Genomic DNA, 18780 nt, shown 5'->3' with positions numbered 1-18780 from the left:
ATTTGTCCCTGCTCTGAAGTGGAAAAGAAGTGACTGCTCCCATCTTGACAGGTCCAGCGACAAATACAAAGGGAAGGTCATCTGTGTATTAAAGACTATAATAATGAAACACTGAAGACTTGGATAACTCGTGTTTCAGCCTAATGTTTGAACAGTGGTCCTTAAATAATATTTTCACCACCATCTTGGCATTTTTGGGGCTATGACTAGGTTCGGTAAACCACCAGGATATACTAAGGAAACCAAGAGTGGCCCCTATATAACGCAGCCTGGGTTTGGAGCGTGCCCTAACGTCTGGCAGTCAGATATAATGTCCTAACAGAGTTTGGCAGCTGGGCTCAAACCAAATACCAACCCATGATATAAGTGGTGCCAGTTCAGTTATCCTGAATAAATCTGTGGTTTATCTCAAAGTGGGTAGTGAGACTGAGCGTGAACATCGGTGTACTTAGCAACCATCGTAAGTGGGTTTGCTCTGCATGAAGAGAACAACATTTGCTGAAACCCCATACTTCAGCTCCGTGGGTGGCTACAATAATGTATTGCAAATTGCACACTTTCAGTGGTGGAAACATAGTCCCCCTAATTTGCAGTCTAATGAGGTTGCAGACTGTACCCACGGTTTTATTTAACTTAACACCTGAGTGAGTTTGGGATTCCATGACCCTGTTGAACTGAAATTTAATCCTAGATAACAAAAGTTCTCAACAGTTGTCAAAACTCGACCCTCAATACTAATTTTATTTACCCTTAATTTGCACGGGTCACAGGAAATGAGGTGTGACTTCAAATAATTAGTATTTAAATATTGTGCAGTAAGATATTTAAAAAGCTCTGCACCCCTTGCATCTTGCATAATGCAGTGCCCATTCGTGTCAGTGTCTTGCGACCTGAGACCCCCATTATCTTGGCGATAAAGTCACTGCAGGAAAAAAGTGAACTTGGGAAGAGCGGTTATCGATGTTAGATTGTAGTAGAGATATCAAATTAAAAAGACTGTCATAGTGTGTACAGTTAGCATCAGTAAAATCATTATTATAAAAATGTATCAATTAAAAGGCCATTTTAGTCTTAGTTACTTGAATTATTAATGCTAAAAAGGAAGAGGAACTAGATTAAATCTGTGATACCTCTACCTGAAGGCTTAGGCTAACCCAGGTATCTAATCGGCTGGGCTCACAGCTGTCAGTGGAGGGAGTAACAGGACTTGAATAACAGGCATAGCCCTTAAACAGTGGTGCAGCAGTGAGCCAGGTCTCCTGCAGAAGGATTAAGTCAAACTTGGAAAAGAATGCCCTCCAAACTTCATTATTAATCATCCCTTTTAGGCCTGCCACGTTCCAGCTAAGGACAAAAAGAGTTCTGTAATGTGAATGCAAAGTTTGAGTTGCGATTACCATTGTCCTTAAAGGGGGAGTAACAGCGGTTGTCACTGTAGAATTGTCTTTAGAAGATGTAGTACAAGGAGTAGCAGTTGTTAAAACTACTTTAGGATCTGTGAGTCGGTCCAAATCAGACAGTGCGTCAAATCTATTAGATGTGGGTAAAGGGCACGAGACAGAAGAAGCGATATGTAAGGCCTTAGCTAGTGGCAGGATATTAGGGAGTGCTTGACTAACTGACTATCTTTGCTGGTGACCCCTGACCCTGTTCGCGGGTCAGGTCGCTCCCCTCGCCGCACTTCTCCTCCTGTGCTCCCTTGACACCTGTCCCCTGCTGCCACTGCCGAGAGTACGCCGCTGATGCGCTCCCGTGGTCTTGTCCTGGTGACTGGTTGTGCCTTTGCTGTCTGCTTTGTGCCTTGTTGTCTGCTTCTGCCTTTCCTGTAATTTATTGTACCTCTTTCATCTGTTTTGCTTTTGGACTGCATTTGTATTGCCTTTGTTGTCATCCTTAGCGCCCCTGCCCTCTGTACCCACCCCGCTCCCGCTTCCCGCCGCTGCACTCCTGCGGCCCCGCCCCCATGCCTTCTGTGTCCCGGCCTGTCCCCGTCCCCCTTCGCCCATTGGCCGCCCCGCTCCTGCCTCCCAGCTGCTCCTCCCTCCCACTTGGCCTTTTTTGGAGGACGCCGCGCGGCAGAGAGTGTGACCCCTGACCCTGTTCGCAGGTCAGGTCGCTCCCCTCGCCGCACGGCTCCTCCTGTGCTCCCTTGACCCCTGCCCCCTGCTGCCACTGCCGAGAGTATGCCGCTGACACGCTCCCGTGGTCTCGTCCTGGTGACTGGTTGTGCCTTTGCTGACTGCTTTGTGCCTTGTTGTCTGCTTGTGCCTTTCCTGTAATTTATTGTACCTCTTTCATCTGTTTTGCTTTTGGACTGCATTCGTATTGCCTTTGTTGTCATCCTTAGCGCCCCTGCCCTCTGTACCCACCACGTTCCCTGCCGCTGCACTCCTGCGGCCCCACCCCCTTGCCTTCTGAGTCCTGGCCCGTCCCCGTCCCCCTTCGCCTTTGGCCGCCCCGCTCCCGCCTCCCAGCTGCTCCTCCCTCCCACTTGGCCTTTTATGGAGGACGCCGCGCGGCAGAGAGTGTGACCCCTGACCCTGTTCGCAGGTCAGGTCGCTCCCCTCGCCGCACGGTTCGTTCTGTGCTCCCTTGACCTCTGCCCCCTGCTGTCACTGCCGAGAATACGTTGCTGACGCGCTCCCGTGGTCTCGTCCTGGTGACTGGTTGTGCCTGTGATGACTGCTTTGTGCCTTGTTGTCTGCTTGTGCCTTTCCTGTAATTTATTGTACCTCTTTCATCTGTTTTGCTTTTGGACTGCATTCGTATTGCCTTTGTTGTCATCCTTAGCACCTCTGCCCTCTGTACCCACCCCACTCCCCGCCGCTGCACTCCTGCAGCCCCACCCCCTTGCCTTGTGTGTCCCGGCCCGTCCCCGTCCCCCTTCGCCCATTGGCCGCCCCGCTCCCGCCTCCCAGCTGCTCCTCCCTTCCACTTGGCCTTTTATGGAGGACGCAGCGCTGCAGAGAGTGTGACCCCTGACCCTGTTCGCAGGTCAGGTCGCGCCCCTCGCCGCATGGCTCCTCCTGTGCTCCCTTTACACCTGCCCCCTGCAGCCACTGCCCAGAGTACGCCGCTGACGCGCTCCCGTGGTGTCGTCCGGGTGACTGGTTGTGCCTTTGCTGACTGTTTTGTGCCTTGTTGTCTGCTTGTGACTTTCCTGTAATTTATTGTACCTCTTTCATCTGTTTTGCTTTTGGACTGCATTTGTATTGCCTTGGTTGTCATCCTTAGCGCCCCTGTCCTCGGTACCCACCCCGCCCCCGCTTCCTGCCCCTGCACCCCTGCGGCCCCGCCCTCTTGCCTTCTGTGTCCCGGCCCGTCCCCGTCCCCCTTCGCCCATTGGCCCCCCCGCTCCCGCCTCCCAGCTGCTCCTCCCTCCCACTTCGCCTTTTATGGAGGATGCCGCGCGGAAGCGCAGCGGACGCGTGCAGCGGGCGCACCGCTGGTGCACCAAAGGCACGCCAAAGGCAAGCCCGTCTGCGCCCGTCCACGCCTGGACCGCGCCCAGCACCATAACCCCTGGTCCCCGAGGCAGCCGCTACACCAGACTGCACTATGACTCCAGCACCCTCCACTCACTCAATGTTGGACCATACCACTCCTGCCACCGGGCAACCCTGAAGAACACCCAAGGGCCCTTCACCTGCCGGAACTGCAGCTTCACCAGCATCCAGCCCGCCAAACCACCAACCAGAGAACCCGACCACCTCCGCTGCATCCTCCTCAACACCCGCTCCGCTCGCAAGCACGCCGTCGAACTCTGGGACCTCTTAGACTCAACCGCCCCCGACGTCGCCTTCCTGACGGAGACCTGGCTGAACGCCACCTCAGCGCCAGACATCGCCATAGCCATCCCACAGGGCTACAAGATCTCAAGCAGAGACCGCACCAACGGAGTGGGAGGAGGAATCGCCATCATCCACAAGGACACCCTCAGAGTCTCGACCAACACCGACGACACCCTCACCACCGCCGAGCACATGCACTTCCAGATCCGCACCGACCCCAACACCTCCCTCAGAGGAACACTCGTCTACAGACCACCCGGACCACGGACCACGACCACAGCTCAGCGACACCATCGCCGACCTCGTCAGCACCCACACCCTCGGATCCACGGACTACATCCGCATTGGGGACCTGAACTTCCACCTCGAGAACAACAACGACGCCAACACCACCGCCCTGATTGACAACCTCGCCAACCTCAGACTCAAACAGCTTGTGACGACCACCACCCACGCCGCTGGACACACGCTGGATCCCATCTTATCCGCAAGTCCCCACGTCTCCTTCAACCACACCACCGAACCCCACTGGACCGACCACAGATGCGTCCACTTCACCTTCAGGAAACCCACCACACACCACCGCAGCCACCAGCTACCACGCCACGGCTGGGGTAAGGTCACCGAGGACCAACTGACCACCACCCTCGCCCTCAATCCACCTGAAGACTCCGCCGACCCCGACACCGCCGCCAGCAACCTCAACAATTGGATCAACAACTGTGCCGACTCCCTCGCCCCCCTCAAGACCTCCCAACCCATCGCACCAACAAGAAAGCCGCATGGTTCATCGAAGACCTCCGGGCCTCCAAACACACCTGTCGGATGCTGGAGAAGAGATGGTTTCGCGAACGAACTCCAGACAACCACACAGCCCACAAAAACGCCACCCAAAGTCACCACCAACTCATCAGGACTGCCAAGAGGACCGCCTTCAAGGACCGCCTGGACAACAACGCACACAACTCCAAAGAGCTCTTCAGCATCGTGAGGGAACTCTCCAACCCCAACTCCAACACCAACGACATCCCACCTTCACAAGACCTGTGCGACTCACTGGCCACCTTCTTTCACTGCAAGATCGCCGACATCCACGACAGCTTCAATTCCGACACCCCCACATCCACCGCCGAGACCACCCCCGCGACCTCCTCCTGCACCAGTCCCCTGACCACCTGGTCCAACGTCAGCAAGTAAGACACCATCAAGACCATGAACTCCATCCACTCCGGATCCCCATCGGACCCATGTACCCATCACATCTTCAACAAAGCCGGCATAGTCATCGCACCCCACCTCCGGAAAATCATCAACACTACCTTCGAGACAGCTACCTTGCCGGAGAGCAGGAAACACGCCGAGATCAACGTCCTACTGAAGAAACCCATGGCAGACCCCAAGGACCTCAAGAACTTTCGGCCTATCTCCCTGCTCCCCTTCCCGGCGAAAGTCACAGAGAAGATCGTCAACAGACAGCTGACCCTCTACCTCGAAGACAACAACATCCTAGACCCATCCCAGTCCGGCTTCCGCAACAACCACAGCACTGAGACCGCCCTCATCGCCGCCACTGACGACATCAGGATCCTGATGGACAAAGGGGAAACAGCCACCCTCATCCTCCTGGACTTATCAGCAGCCTTCGACACGGTCTGCCACCGCATCCTGCCAGCACGCCTCAACGACGCCGGAATCCAAGAGAAGGTCCTGGCATGGACCACATCCTTCCTCTCCGGCAGAACCCATAGCGTACGCCTCCCACCCTTCCGCTCAAGGACCACCGAGATCATCTGGGGCGTCCCACCAGATCCTTGTTCAGCCCAACGCTGTTCAATATCTACATGGCACCGCTCGCCCAGGTCGCACAACGACACAACCTCAACATCATCTCTTACGCCGACGACACCCAGCTCATCATATCCCTCACCGAAGACCCCCTCACTGCCAAGGACAACCTCCACAGAGGAATGAAGGCCATCGCCGAATGGATGAAGGACAGCAGGTTGAAGCTGAATTCAGACAAGCCGGAGGTCCTCATCCTTGGCTCCACCCCCTCAGCCTGGGACGACTCCTGGTGGCCCACTTCGCTAGGAACACCGCCAGAACCCACTGAACACGCACGCAACCTGGGGATCATCCTCGGCTCCACCCTCTCCATGACCCAGCAAGTCAACGCCATCTTCGCGTCTTGCTTCAGCACCCTCCAAATGCTCTGCAGAATCTTCAAATGGATTCCCTTCGACGCGAGAAAGACCGTCCCCCATGCCCTTGTCACCAGTAGACTGGACTACGGGAACGCCCTCTACGCAGGAACAACAACCAAGCTCCTGAGACGGCTCTAATGCATCCAGAACGCCGCAGCCCGACTGATCCTCGACGGCCCACGACGCTGCCATATCACACCCCACCTGACCTGCACTGGCTCCCCGTCGACAAGAGGATCACCTTCAAGCTCCTCATCCACGCACACAAGTCCCTCCACGACACCGGACCTACATACCTCAACGACCGACTCAGCTTCTACACCCCCACCCACAGCCTCGGCTCGACCAGCCACGCCCTTGCCACAACCCGTCGCATCCGGAAATCCACCGCCGGCGGCAGATCCTTCTCCTACCTCGCTACCAAGACCTGGAACTCTCTCCCCACCCACCTACGACAGACGCAGGACCTACCGACCTTCAGAAGACTTCTCAAGACCTGGCTCTTCGATCAGTAGCAGCCCCCCCCTCCAGCGCCTTGAGACCCTCACGGGTATGTAGTGCGCTTTACAAATGTTGTTGTTGTATTGTTGTATTATATAGGTGTATGTTGAACCGAGAGATGGAGGTAGTGGCCCGATTACTGGATCTAGCATCACATAACAGATAGAGAGCCAGGACTGGAAGACTGAAATTAATAACAATACAATTTCTGTTCAAGTCCTTCTCATTTTGCTCAATCCATGTATATCCCCTACATGCAGGATGTCCTTATTATGCTGAAATGGCAGGCCTCTAAATCATGCCAGCCAGTTGAAAAGCTGCTCATAGGATTCGCGTTGGTCCGAACACAATAGGGGTACCCCGCTCAGGACTGCCACATACGGGTATGCAGCAGGGTGCAGAGTAATAACTGGTAGTTGTAACTGCATATGGGAGTGTGTTGAAGCCATTCTGTTCTTTGAATCCCTTGTGATAATATTAAAATGGGAAGTGGAAGTAGGGAATTGAACTGTTTTCACACCGGTGAAGAGATTTTTGTTACATGAGTGATCAGCATGGACTAGCAGATTGCCAGGAGTAGACAGTGCCTGTGTTGCTGGAATACACTTTTGAGAAGGGCCATCGGGATTCCTATTCAAGATGCTTGGTGGGACTACTATTTGAAGTTCCTTTGGCAGAGTCTGAGAGATTGATAGCAAGCGTGACCAAATTCGACCCAATCATTGCTAGACATGAAACCAGAGGTGAAAGTACAGTGTTAATCGATGAGCACAGTTTTTCTGAGAAAGTCTTTAGGAAGCTAATCAGAAGGTTGCTGAAAGAATCAATGAAATAGGACTAGTCAACCTGTGAGAGTTTGACTCGGGGAAAATTGAAGCCTCTGGGGCTTCTGTACTTGGTGTCAGAACAGGCTCTGGCTAGGGCACAGATACTTGTAAGGTCTTGGAAGGGGATAAAAGAGGGCTAGTTGGCTGTTTATGTACCTTACCACGTTTAGCTCTCATAGGCCGAGACGTATTGTTCATGCCTTTAGAGAAAATGGAGGGAGTAGCAATTGGATGAGTCAGTACATGAATCGTTGTGGGTCCTTGTGTGGAGAGACAATCAACATAAAACTTAAGGCGTGTATAGAAAGGAAGGCAAGGAGACAGGCCGAATACAGGTGAGTGCCTGGGCCTTGGACGGCTACTTTGAAGGAAGCCAAAGTCACCATCCAAGGAATGGCACAAGATCTGGGTTAGAGTGTTCAAAATACTGGATTTTCAAATAGGAGAGGTGTCTGAGGCAGGGAGGTACCCCTCAAGAAAGCATCCAGATGTCACACCATCATTAGAACTTCCAATAGGTCACACAGACACCATATTTAGTATGGCTCATGAGATAATTCAAGTCTTAAACACTGCACCACACATAGTCCTCACAAAAGTGCTCCTACGTAATTTCACAAGCCGCAGCAAGCCTCAGTTCACAGCAAACTGAGATGGCCCCTCTGATTAAGTTTGTCACCAAGGGGAAACCCTGGTGAGAGAGGGGACTCAAGGAAGAACATTTTTTCTTTCCTCCTGATTTTCCAACTCAGATTGAGCGACAATCTTTCCCTTTTTGCTAAGTTCCTTACACGACATCTTGGGTTTTGTAGGTCTATTATTGTACTAGGAGGGTGGATCTAGCATATACCTCTACCTCCCCCCTTTTTTCTGATATTACCATATACTAGGGACTGATAAGGCGACACCAGTATCCAATCTGGGATGCACCTAAGTACAGAACACAACAGTGTTAGGTAGAAAGCAGATAGACTGTGGTCCTGATTAGCAGGATCCCAGTCAGTCTAGCCTAGGGCCAAACCCCTTTTTGCTATAACTTTCTAGAAGTAGCATTTTAAAAGTTGTAATGAGAAGTCCAACGTTACCATTAAAGAGGGCTTATCATTACAATTCTATAGATAACAAAAAATGACATGTATATCTGCTCTCAATTGGGAATTACAGCTTATTAAATATAAAATGGAATCCCCAATGTTTTCCTATTGGAGGGGTTGGCCTAAAAGTACTAAAAAAAGAATTTGGGAGTTTTTCACTACCAGGATATGTAAAATGTATAAGTACATGTTCAAGCTTTTTTTTAACCACCCAGCACCTGCTACTGTGGGCTATCTAGGTTCTACCTTAGGGGTGGCATATATGTAATAAAAGGGAACCTTAAGGCTTGTCATGGGGGTTTCAATGCCAATTTTACATAGCAGTTTAAAACGTCATTCAGGATGCAGTGGCAGTCCCGAGATATGTTTTAAGGTGCTACTTAAGTGAGCGGCACAATAAATGCTACATGTCCACTGGTTAACATTTAATTTACTGGTCCTGGGTATATGGTATACCACTCTACAAGGGACTTATAAGAAAATTAAATCAGCCAATCAGATGCAAGCCAATCAAACGACTTTTAGAGGAGAGAGCACAAGCACTTTAGCACTGGTTAGCAATGGTAAAATGCACAGAGTCCGAAAGCCAACAAAAATGAATTGAGCAAAAAGCAGAGGTAAAAGGGCAAAACATTTGGGGGTGACCATGCAGAGAGAGCCGGGTCCAAAAAAGTACATATAGCAATTTAAGCAGGATCAGTCTAAAGAAAATAGCCTTCTGACCTTCCATGGGAATTGCCAGTCTAGTGCATACCTCTATTTTCCTCTGAATAATCTTCTAAACATTTAAAATATGTTGCAGAGTCTGTGCCATGTTCCTGAAATTGTAGCTCTGCAAACATCCAGGCAAATGGTAGGCCTTCACAAGAGTAAACCTTGCTATCTCCTGGTCCTGCTTTGAGCCTATTGAAAAAGGCTTTGGACTTAGATCAATTAATGAAGAGGCCCATGACGTCACACAATTGATCGGTGATGTCTAGTGCCTCTGTGATACTTGGCTATGAGCTCCATGCGTGTAACAAGGTATGAACATAAAGTTATATATCACTGATACAGAGAAAGTGGAAATCCTGGCCACATTGTCCATTGGCTATACATGTCTTTTCAGACTATTAAATATTTACCCTGTAGTCGAGCAATGGATGGCATATAGAGAAGCTGTTAGACCTGTCTGCTTCTGAGAGTCCCCTCACCATTATGATTTCTTTTGTTCCCCTTTACCTCCCAAAATTTGTCGCTTTTCTTTGTCTGCCAGGACTTTTTATGTGTTGTTTCATGGGGTTAGATGTTCCTTGAAGCCCAGTTGCTCACCAGGTTTGTGGCACCTATTTACAAGACATGGTGAAACCGGTGGCATTACAAACTGGGGTTGTCAACCCAAAGATATGGCCCTAAAATGGTAGACACCCTTTTCCCTCATGTGAGTGACTCCCATTGGAGCCTTCATGAACTTTGACCTTTGGAGGTTTTGGCGCCCTTTGTTTAGCGCGCTCTTCTGACAAGAATTTCTTTATTTCCTCTCAGGTACACAAAATGGCTGCTCTAGAACCACAGTACGGTGGCTCTGTGTGGCCTAAATACACCTCCAAAGGGCCATGTCATTGTCACAGCCAGAGACGGTTCTGGAACCTTCTGGCTCGTGCCAGCACCCCAGGGCACTGGCTATATAAGGCTCAGTCCCTGGCGGCCATTTTAGATTCATTTTAGATTCCAGACTTGACACCAGATTGACACCTACCCTGTTGACCCCTGAGGTGGCTGGTAGCGCGGGCAGTAGAGTGGCAAAGGTCATTGGCAGTGACCCTGACTGGCGTTCCAGTTATCCGCATTAGCGGTGACCTTGCGCCTACAGCGCCTGCCCAGCGAGTGCCTCATCACCCCCAAAGACTGTGGCCAATATCGTGTGCCTCCCCGCCCCCCCCGGTTGTGAATTGCGACAGACTTCACGAGTCGCGTGGCGAGAGCAAGTTCGCCGCGACCGCGATCGTCGACTGTGCCCCCCTTCGCGACAGGCGCCTCTAGAGGGGAGCTCGGACGTCTCCGAGCCCCACCAGCGTAGAGCGCTTCCTGCGCGGTCTGAAGGTGAGGTGGTGCGCCGGGGCGGGGAGCGCCAACCCTTGTTGGGCGGGACTAGCGTCCCTGCCACTCCCCAGTGACCCAGAAGTTGTGGCCGTGGGCGGGAACCACCCTGAACGCGGAAGTCAGAGGGAGGTCCGGTGATCCCCTGAGAATCGCGCCGCTGGTGTGAGGAGTGCTGTGCCCTGACTGAATCGCTTTTCGATCACAGCCAACGTGAGGTGGGCCCGTTTCTTCCAGTAATGTGCAGCGTTGTGAAGGAACTGTGAACCGGCATTGTTTTCCCTAAGCGCGGAAGTTGCGTGACCTCGCCGGCAGCCTGTTCGTCAGTCTAAAGACTTTGAACTGGTGCCGCCTGAGTGCAAGCGATGACAAAGCCCGTAGGCGCGTAGAGACTCCACCGGCAAGCAGAGATCCTATCCCGGTGGCAGCCGTGTGCAAATGAGATGTTCACTGTGTTTCCTTGCCTTTTTAGATACACGCGCGTACTCCTTGAATGAGCCTTAAAGAGTCCCAAAACGCATTCTGTGCCCAGAGAAGCCTGTATGCATTGTTATTGAAACCAACACAAACTGTAAGAGTTATCTTTCCAAATTGAAACGTAATGCAAATGAAATGTTCCTAAAATATTTAATTGGTGGCAGCGATACCAGAATGAACATGTGTTTATTTATTTAAATGAACCAGTATTTATTCTGCTAGGCGAAAGTGATATATAATCTATTGATTTGTGATATTGATTGCTGATAATATTTATTCTATTTATTGATGCTATTTATTCCTGATATTTATTCTATTTATTGATGCTATTTATTCCTGATATTCTTTATGGAACTACTCATTACAGAATTGAAGCCCTGAAATGTGTGACTAAAAGAAATGTATATGTGCTATCCCAATCATCCCTATTTACAGAGAATTTTTACATAAAGGAATCGTATTTTTCTACAGCAGTGGTGTGGTGTCCTTCTTTTTGGTGTGGCTGCACAGGGGGTTATTATTGGGTCAAAGCCGGCTTAACACTACAGCCTTCACTCGCCTTGTCACTTGTGCCAAGCTACCCCCTTTGTGCTGGGCTTGCCCATCGCAGGTCCAACAGAAGCCATACCACAAATCAAATGCTCAACCCATGAGGTAGCTATCTCCACTCTCAACGCAGGTTAATATACATTAAACAACTTTCGTAAGTTGCAAGTTCATACATCCATGGGGTCAAAGCCGGCAGCCATTATTTGAGCAGATATGTTTGCATTTAAATTATTAAGGTATATTGAGTGGTGTGATCTCGTGAGAATTTCATGTATGGTCAATATATTTCTTGGAAAGTTTCCTGCAAGTATCAGCAATGTACCTGATCTGTTTAGGCACCAGCCGAAAACCTCCTCTTCTCTGGTGTTCCTGAACTCCTGGTGTAAAGTGTTAATGATCTAACATGGGACATTCAGCTTTCCTCCTAAACCCCAACACTAAACACATAATTTGATGTACTATAATGAAAGAGAACATTACTATTTATGTCTTCTGGTACACTGCACGAGACTTAGAGATATATGGAAGCCTTTAGATATGTAATTGCTTAACAAGGATTCATCAAAAACAACTGTTAACAGGTTAAAGGTTTTCTAACTAGAGGTTCCAAAAACACCCCTATTAATCACTCGAAAATTGTAACAGAGGGGTGTGTCTCTTTCTCCTTAATGGTGATATATGCTATGTCGTATACATATAGATAACTCTTGTTACTGAGATTGCTGCTGAGTATTGTTTCTGCACTCTCTGCTTTGCTAGCTATATGATGTGTTCTGAATATATTTTGTACAATCATAAATGTGTTTATGAAAGATGCAATTGCATATTGTTTGGTGTTAAACTAACTGAAAAATAACAATTCGAATGGCATTCCTGCACATGGCCATCCGTCTCGCTAGAGAATAAGTGCATGTTCTTTTTTCACTTTTTATTGAAGAAACATAAGCATCATACAGCATTTAGTGGACAGAAAGGTGACAATCATTAAATATCAATTGATCATTGGTTCTTTACATGTCTGAGAAGGGGCTTCTCAACAACTCAAGAGTGGCGCTTTTACGGCCGATTAACATTCAGAATTCAGACTTCTTTACCCTCAATTCCCCCCACCCACCTGGTGGCACATGAGAAGAAGTAAAAGTTTAAACATAACAATGACTCATAGACCATTTAACAATAGCTACACTGATGTCCATCATGACATAGGTCTTGATCCTTCTCTGAAGCCATTGAATCCCATATTACTGTGAACCTATTGCATAGATTGAATATGAATGTTGTTCTAGAAGAGGAATCTCAATGGCCTTCTGTCATTGAGTACTAACATGTAGCAACCCTCTTCATCTGGGTGGAGCAATTTAGCACATACATCCATAGAATCATGGCTCACTCTGATCAGCATGATGATCACCCATAATCCAATGTGTGGGTGACTTATTATCTATCAGACCCATAGACTGTTGTAAATCTATTAGGTTCATAAATAAGGAGAAACGTTTCTGATAGTATCAGTGTATCTTTCATCAATCATTTTGCATTTGTAATTATGTTGTGTTGTGAAATAAGATTAGTCAATCCCCATGTTTTAATTATTCTCACTTAATCATTGCATATTCTAAAGAAATCTAACAACTTAAAATGCCCTCTGCAGTAGTTGCATCGTCTCTTCAGCCACCTCCACCCTAATTCCCGTGAGTTGCATGAATTTGGTGTGTGCACATTTCTCAAAATATGGTTCCAACCATATTGATGACCGAAAAAACCTTTAGACTGAATGATTCCTCACATTTGCTACAAGAGACTTCATATTGGGTCCTTGCACCTACACCCATTACCCCCAGGTCCCTCCGTCCTCGACACCTTCATAATAACAAGTGGAGATAACCATCTCCCAACAGAAAAAAAGAACAGAGGCATGCTGGGACCCTAATACTGCCCCTCCCACCGGGACTACATAAGCAGCACTTACCCAGCATCCCGTCTGTTCTTTTTTTCTGTCTTCGACAGAATGGACTGATGGTGTGCTGTGATGTTGCTGCTCCTGCTCCTGCTGGGCTGGGGTGGCGTGCTGATTCTTCCCTGCTCCCCCTGCCCGGCTGCCTGGCTTCGCGGGCAGGGGTGCTGTTTCCTGCTGTGTCTGCCCCCCGGCCTGCCTGGCTTGCTGGGAGGCATGGCTTCTTCCTGGCCGGTGTTCTGGAGTTTGCCGGCCCTTTGCGGCTGGTGCGCCGGCCTCGGGTTCTCTTCCGGGTCGGTGGGGCGCGTCTTCCTGGATCCTGGCTGCATGGTAGTAACGTTGTGCTTTCCTCCGGCTGCCTTCCTGGCCCTGGCGTGGTTCCTGCTGTACGCTTGTGGCTGATGAGGGGGGGGCCCCGGTTCGTGGGTCGGGCCTTCCTCCCGGGTGAGTTCCGCATAGCGGTCTTTTTTTCTGCCCCTTCTTTGCTGCTCTGTGCTGTGGTCACCGTTTGCACGCCCGGCGCTAGTGCTGGGCGCCGGGGGTCGTGCCTCTGTGCCGCGTCCTCGTCCTGTGGGTTGCTGGGGGGCGGCAGGTGCATGCTGGGGGTGTGGAGCTGACCGACCCTTCATGCTTCCGGCGCCCTGTGGCTGCTCAGCGGAGTTCCGTCCCCGCCTGGGCTTGGACTTGTCACCAGGACTGTGGTGTCTCTAGTTATGGGAGTCCTTGGGGGCAGATGGATGGAGGCGTGGGACCATGGGGCACATGACGGCGGATTGCGCCCGTCTTTCCTGCTCGCCCTGCACTTGGATCTTTTCCTTCGGCTCTTTTTGGGCTGCAGGCTGCCGCTGTTGCTGCTTGGGTGCTGGGTTTCTGCCGGTGGTTCCTCTGCCTCCTGGTTGCCCGTTTTTCGGTCCCCTGGTCTCCTGTGCGTTGGGGAAGGGGGGGCTTTGTTCCTTGGGTCGGCCCCCCTCCTTCGGGGGAGTCCCGCTTACCTCTGCTTGGGGGCCTGCACTCTGTGTGTGTGTTGGGCGCTCTTCTGCGGTCCTGTGTGCCCCTGGTTTGGGCAATGCTTGTTCATGGCGTCTGCGGCTGTTTCTGTGCTTGCTGCGTGTACTGCTGTGTTGGGTGCGGACATCTGTGTCGGGCCTGTGCGCACCCTGTGCCGTCCGGGTGGCCGTGTGGTCTCCGGCGCCAGCTCTTGTGGGCTTCTAATGCTGTTTGGCTGAGCCTTCTGGGGTCTCTTCCTTTCAGCGCTGTTCGGGAGCGTTGGTTTCTTCCTCGTGGGGGCTAGCTCTCTTCTCCTGCCCCTCCCCGTGTTCCTGGTCTTGGCTGTGGGGGGTTTGCTTCCGTGGCCTCATTCTTGCGGGGCTGTTGCTCTCCATGCTGGCGGGGTGCCCTGTTGCCCGGGGGTTGGTCTTCATCTCGGCGTGGTTGTTCTGTGTGGTGCTCCTCGCTGGTGGCCTGCTGCGTCTGTGGGTCCTCCTGGTCTCCCTCCCCGCTGTGCTTCTTGCTTCTGGCTTGTGTGGCCCTGGTTCGCCTTAGTTTGGGGTGCTCCGGCTGCTTTTCTCCTCCTCCGGGACGCCCTGCTGTGTCGGGCTCCCGGGGTTGGGGTGTGTTGGTGGATGTGCCTGCTGCTGGGTGCCTTGTTGGAGTTCTCCGGGGCTCTTTTTCTCCCACCCGCCACTGCCTCTTCCCTGGCTCCTCTTTTTTGTGGGTCGGGGGTTGGGGGGGGGTGGTTTTGCTCTGCTGCTGCCTGCCCCTGCTCCTTGCTTCGCGCGGGGGGCTTCTACTTCGGGGTGCTGGTCTGTTTTGGGGTATGGTGCTCTTTTGTCTGCTCTGCCCCTCTGTTGCCTTTTGGTTTTGGCGCTGGCTTCCTTCGCCTGGGTTTGGTTCCCTTCTGTGGTGCCTCCTTTGGGTGTTCCTCGCCCTTGGTCACCGTGGTGGGGGTTTCTGCCTACGGGCTTCTCCCCTTGGTTCGCTGCCTTCTGGTGGTGTCCCTGCTCCTGGCGGTGTTTTGCTTGCTCCTGGGGTTCCCTGTGTTGTGAGGTTTCTCCTGCCTGCTTGCTTCCCCTTGCCCTCTGCTGCTCTTAGGCAGGGCTCGCCTTTCGCTTCCTCCGAACGGCAGTCTGTTGGGGTTTCGCTTCTGTTTCCCCTTCTTCGGGTTCCTTTGCGGCTCCCGGCCCCCGGTTGGTGGTGGGTCGGTGTCTTGGCTGGGGGGACGAGGGGGGTCCTGTTGCCTTCCCTGGGTTCCTGTTTGCCTGCGGCGGGTTTTCCCGCTTTCTTTCTGCCCCTCTGCTCCTCCTTTTTGGGGTGTCTCCTGGGTGGCTGTCGTGGCCTGGCGTTGGTTGCGCTGCTTCTGCCCCCTTTTTTTCTGGGTGGCCTTGCCTCCACTGCGGGCTGCCTGTTGTGTTGTGGTCTGTGCTCCGCTTGCGGTGCGCCTCCGCTTCCTGGCTTCGGCTTGGTTGGTCAGGGTTTGGTCTGCGGGGGCTTCTGGTTCACGTCCCTGTTCGGGTTCCGGGTGTCCTTCCTGGTGCTCTTGGGGGCGTTCTGCCTGCACCTGGGTGTTTGGTGCTGCCTTGGCTGTGGCTGTTCTGTTCTCCTTTGCTTCGGTGGCATGTGCCTTCGGGTGTTGCCCCGGGACCTTTTTTGGTCTTGGTTGCTTCGGGGGTCTGGCTGCTTCTGTTCCTTGCTCCTGCCCTGGCTTTCCTTGTGCTTGCCTTTTGGCTTGCTTTGGGTGTTTTCCTGCCTGCTCCTCCTGGTGCTGCCTGGGTTCCTGCCGGGTTTGTTCCCAGTTGGGGGCCTCCTGTGGGTTTGGCTTCTCTGTCGGAGCTTGTGGGGAGCCTGCTCTTCTTGCCCTGGTGCTTCCTCCCCCCGGGTTGTTTTTCCGGTGGTGTTTCCCCTTCTGGGCTCTGGTGTTCCTGCCTCCGCTGTTGGGCCTGGCTGTCTTTTGCTGGTGCCGCGCCCTTGGTGGGGCTCCTGTTTTTCCCCTCTCCAGGTCTCCTGTTCTCCCGGGTGGTGGCCTGGAGCCGTGCTGCCTTTTCTGCGCTGGCTGGGTGTCTGCTGGGGCTTTCTGCTCTTGCGTGTTGGTCCTCTTTTAGGCTCTGCGCCCTTGCCTGGGCTCTCTTTGTGTCCTGGCGGGGCGCTCTGCTGTTGTGGCCGCTCCTTGGTGGGTCCTTCCGGGCTTTTTTTTCCTGCTGGCGGTTCTTGCGGTCTTCTTTCGCCTGTGTTGGGGCGTTTGTGGGGTCCTTTGACTCCGGTGGTCTGCGGGCTTCCTGCTTGTTTTGGTTGTCCTCGGTCTGGGCCTCTGGGCTTCCTGGCTGTTTTACCTGCTCTGGGGATGTGCTGCTGTGCGTTTCCTGGTTTTGGTGTCCGGGTTGGCTTCTGCCTCCCTTGTTTCTCCGGCCTTGGTCCCTGTTGTGGGGCTGTTGGGTGCCCTCCCCCCCCTCTCTCTGGGTGGGGTGTGGTTCCGTGGTGCTCTTGCCTTGGTGGGGTTCTCCGTCCTGGCTGCGGGTTGTCTGGGGTCTTCTGCTTGTTGGCCCTCTGCTTCCTCTGGCTTCCGCTTTGGCGCTTTTCTCTGTTCTCCGCCCTTCTGTGGTGGTTCTGGCGGTGGTGTGCCGGGGGTTCCCGGTTACTCCCTGCCCTTTGCTGTGCCGTGGGCACTGCGTGGGCTCGTTCCTGGGTTTTTGTTGGCCGTGCGGGTCCTCCTGCGTGGTCGGGTTGCTTGGCTCTGGTCCTGGCTTCCCGGTTCGGTTGCCGTTTGTTGCCCTCTTTTTTGCGGTTTGCTTGGCTCCTCTCCGGCGTTGCTGGGTTGGGGCCTTGTGGTGCTGGTCTGGGTGCTGTGCTCCCTGGGCTTTCTTTTTCCTGCTGCTCCTGCCCTTGCTGCTGGTATGGCCTGGGTGTGTGGTTCCTGGGCAGTCCTGTGTCTTCTGGGCGCCTTCTTTGTGCTGCACTCTGTGCATCGTTGGGCGGCTACTGGGGTTTCCCGATTGCTCTGTGCTCCCCTCCTGCCTTGTGTTCCCTCCGTTTGGGGTTGGGATTTCTGGGCTTGTGGTCGTTTCTCTGTTCTCGACCTGGTTTTGTTTTCTTTGTTGCTGGTTTCCGGTCTTGTTGGCCTCTCCTTGTTTGGTGGGCTTTTGACTGGGTTGTGGGGTTCTTCCCCGTCCCTGTCTTTTGGGTCGGGTTCTCGGTCCTGTTCGGCTCCTGGGTGCTTGTTGCTTCCTGAGCCTTCTCGGACGGGTTTCCTCCTCGGCTCTCTTGGGCTTGAGTCCTTTCTTTTTGGAAGTTTGGCCATGTTTCTGGCCTGTGCTTCTCCTTCCTTTTGGGCTGGGTGCTTGTGCCTGCGCTCTGTGGGCCTTTTCTTTCTTTGGCTTCTTCCAGGTTGTCTCGTCTTCCTGGTGGGTCTGCCTGGTCCTGTGTGCCTTCCTGCTGGTTCTGGCCTTGGCGGTCTTCTCCGGTGGGTTGTTTTGGCTGGTTTTGGTGTCCTGGTCCGGGTCCCGGTTGCTGGTTTCTCGGGTTGGCGGCCTCCTTTTCTTGCCGCCCTGGACTTTTTCTTTTGTCTCCGGTCCTTGTCCCTGTTGTCCTGATCTAGGTTGCGGGCTGGGTGTTTCCTGCGGTCTTCCTTTCCTCCTTCTCGGTGCTCCCTTGGGTGGCTGCTTTTGTTGTGGTCTCCTGGGTGTGCTTGTGCGTGCGGAAGGCCGGGTTTTCTGCCTTGGTATTCTCCACTTGTTATTATGAAGGTGTCGAGGACGGAGGGACCTGGGGGTAATGTCCTATTACTTACCGATAATCTTCATTACTCCGGGTCCCGTAGTCCTCGACACCTTCATATGCTCCTCCCTCCCTCCCGGGCGGCCGGCCTTCCTGTCTGGGCTTGGTTGTACAGACGGGATGCTGGGTAAGTACTGCTTATGTAGTCCCGGTGGGAAGGGCAGTATTAGGGTCCCAGCATGCCTCTGTTCTTTTTTTCTGTTGGGAGATGGTTATCTTCACTTGTTATTATGAAGGTGTCGACGACTACGGGACCCGGAGTAATGAAGATTACCGGTAAGTAATAGGACATTCTCCAACATTGATAATAGGGCATTGGACAAATCAACTATGCAGTTAAACTGCCTATTTGGTACATATTTTGGAAAAAGATCCTGCCCATCTGGCTAGGCTGGTGCTTCTGGGGGAATCAGTTTAGTTGAGGGACCTGCTGCACACTGAAAAATGCTGACACATTCAAGAAGTTTCAGAAGTTCATTCCAAGAGTAGAATGTTCATAAAAAGTAAGTGGAATGCCAGAAAGACTTGCCTTAGAGG

The sequence above is a fragment of the Lissotriton helveticus genome, chromosome 4_1 (assembly GCF_964261635.1).
Source record: "Lissotriton helveticus chromosome 4_1, aLisHel1.1, whole genome shotgun sequence".
NCBI lineage: Eukaryota > Metazoa > Chordata > Amphibia > Caudata > Salamandridae > Lissotriton > Lissotriton helveticus.
The sequence above is the reverse complement of the archived record's forward strand: the minus strand, read 5'-3'. Positions refer to the sequence as shown.